At 45.5% G+C, this 2523-nt stretch overlaps 1 non-coding gene across 1 annotated transcript; it reads right to left on the bottom strand.

Moving 5' to 3' along the window:
* Positions 1-2160: 2160 nt before the first annotated feature.
* Trnat-cgu (transfer RNA threonine (anticodon CGU)) lies at positions 2161-2235 on the bottom strand. The gene has a single exon. It is a non-coding gene; the product is annotated as a tRNA-Thr (tRNA).
* Positions 2236-2523: the final 288 nt, after the last annotated feature.

The following is a 2523-nucleotide window of genomic DNA, read 5'->3' as shown; positions in this document are numbered from 1 at the left end:
TTTCCTTTAACATCTATATCGCATCAACTTTTCGCTTCGCTGGCATGTGAGTGTCATCCAAGCTGATGCCAATAATATCTTGTTTACGTGTCCCACATTTGACTGCGAGCGGTTGGACTTTGTGGAGACATTGCTGAGTATGGGATACCACCATCCTCAGTCAGGTACTTCTCTTTTGTTTACCAAACAAATTCGCCGTCGTAAGTTCCTTAAGAGTACTGGGCACAATTTGTAGGTTTTAGTAGTGTACAGATTCTATTCTTCTGTCTTTCTTCTGAAGATATGTCAGTAATGGTGTTAACTGTAACTCAACACAATTTTAACCATCTTTTAATCTAATTTTGCATAAATATAGTGGGCACAGCTATGACGATTTGTGCTTTCTCTGCTTGTAAATAGGCGTTTCTGTATTCTCTTATTCAGTTCTATTTACATTGTAGCTATGTGTTATTCATCGCTTACTCGAGTTGCTAAAGAAAAGCATCACTCTAATACTAGCGTCCTTATGGAACCTAACGGCAACAAATCTAGCAGAACGCCTGTGAATTGGTTCGATATCCTCCCTTAATCCGTCCTGACGGAGATCCCAAACACTCAAGCAGTACATAAGAATGGGTCGCTCCAGTGTTCTATACGTCGTCTCCTTCATACGTGAGCTACACTTTCCCAAAATTCTCCCAAGAGAACGAATTCGAGCATTCGCCTTCCCTAACTAACAATCTGACGCGCCCGTTTAATTTCGTATCACTCTGCAACTTTACTCCTAGCTCTTTAACCGACGTGATTGTGTCAAGCAGCATGTTACCAATCGTCTATTCGAACGTCACATCATCCGCATTAGCTGACATTGCTCTACGTTTAGAGCAACCATCATTCATCACACCAAATAGAAATTTTGTCTATGTCATCTTGTATCCTCCACCTTCCCATACACCAGCAAACAGTCGTAAATTGCTGCTCATCCTGGCTCAGATGGCTCTCAGCACTGTGGGACTTAACATCTGCGGTCATCAGTCCCCAAGACTTAGAATTACGTGAACCTAACTAAGAACAACACACACATCCATGCCTGAGGCAGGATTCGAACCTGCGACCGTAGTAGCTGCTCATCCTGTCCGTCAGATTATTTATGTATACAGACAGTAAGAGCGGTCTTACCACTCTACCCTGGGGCACTCCCGACGATACCCTTGTCTCTGATGACTACTATCCATCGAGGACAACACACTGGGTCCTATTAAGAGGCTTCGAGCCACACATATATCTGGGAACGTAATCCGTATTCTCTGACCTTCGTCAACGGTCTGTGCTGGGGTACCATGTCAAACACTTTCCGGGAATCCAGGAATATGACATCTGCCTGTTGCCCTCTCATCTATGGTTTGTAGGCTAACATGTGCAGAAAGGATGCACAAGCGATGCTTTCTATATCCGTGTTGCTTGTGGACAGAAGGTATTCTGTCTCGAGGAGATTTATTATATTTGAACTCAGAATATGCCATGTAATTCCGCAGCAAACCTATGTTAAGGACTTTGGTCTATGCTTTTGCAGGTCCTTTCTTTTACCTTTCTTATATATTGGAGTCACCTGCGCTTTTTTCACGCGCTAGGGACTTCGCGCCGGGCGATTGATTCACGATAAATGTGAGCTAAGGAAGCGGCCAGTGCGTCAGGGTACTCTCTGTAAAACCGAACTGGGATTTCATCTGGACCTGGCGACATATTTTTGTTTTCAACTCTTCACTTCTTTCTTAGTCTCTCCGTAACTTCTGCAACCTATTCCAATTTGTCCAGAATGAGATTTTCACTCTGCAGCGGAGTGTGCGCTGATATGAAACTTCCTGGCAGATTAAAACTGTGTGCCCGACCGAGACTCGAACTCGGGACCTTTGCCTTACGCGGGCAAGTGCTCTTGCAACTGAGCTACCGAAGCACGACTCACGCCCGGTACTCACAGCTTTACTTCTGCCAGTACGTCGTCTCCTACCTTCCAAACTTTACAGAAGCTCTCCTGCGAACCTTGCAGAACTAGCACTCCTGAAAGAAAGGATATTGCGGAGACATGGCTTAGCCACAGCCTGGGGAATGTTTCCAGAATGAGATTTTCACTCTGCAGCGGAGTGTGCGCTGATATGAAACTTCCTGGCAGATTAAAACTGTGTGCCCGACCGAGACTCGAACTCGGGACCTTTGCCTTACGCGGGCAAGTGCTCTACCAACTGAGCTACCGAAGCACGACTCACGACCGGTACTCACAGCTTTACTTCTGCCAGTACCTCGTCTCCTACCTTCCAAACTTTACAAAAGCTCTCCTGCGAACCTTGCAGAACTAGCACTCCTGAAAGAAAGGATATTGCGGAGACATGGCTTAGCCACAGCCTGGGGAATGTTTCCAGAATGAGATTTTCACTCTGCAGCGGAGTGTGCGCTGATATGAAACTTCCTGGCAGATTAAAACTGTGTGCCCGACCGGGACTCGAACTGAAGAATGAGACCAAAACACAAATTGGAATAAAAAACTTC

The sequence above is a fragment of the Schistocerca serialis genome, chromosome 1, assembly GCF_023864345.2.
Source record: "Schistocerca serialis cubense isolate TAMUIC-IGC-003099 chromosome 1, iqSchSeri2.2, whole genome shotgun sequence".
Taxonomy (NCBI): domain Eukaryota; kingdom Metazoa; phylum Arthropoda; class Insecta; order Orthoptera; family Acrididae; genus Schistocerca; species Schistocerca serialis.
The sequence above is the reverse complement of the archived record's forward strand: the minus strand, read 5'-3'. Positions and strand labels throughout refer to the sequence as shown.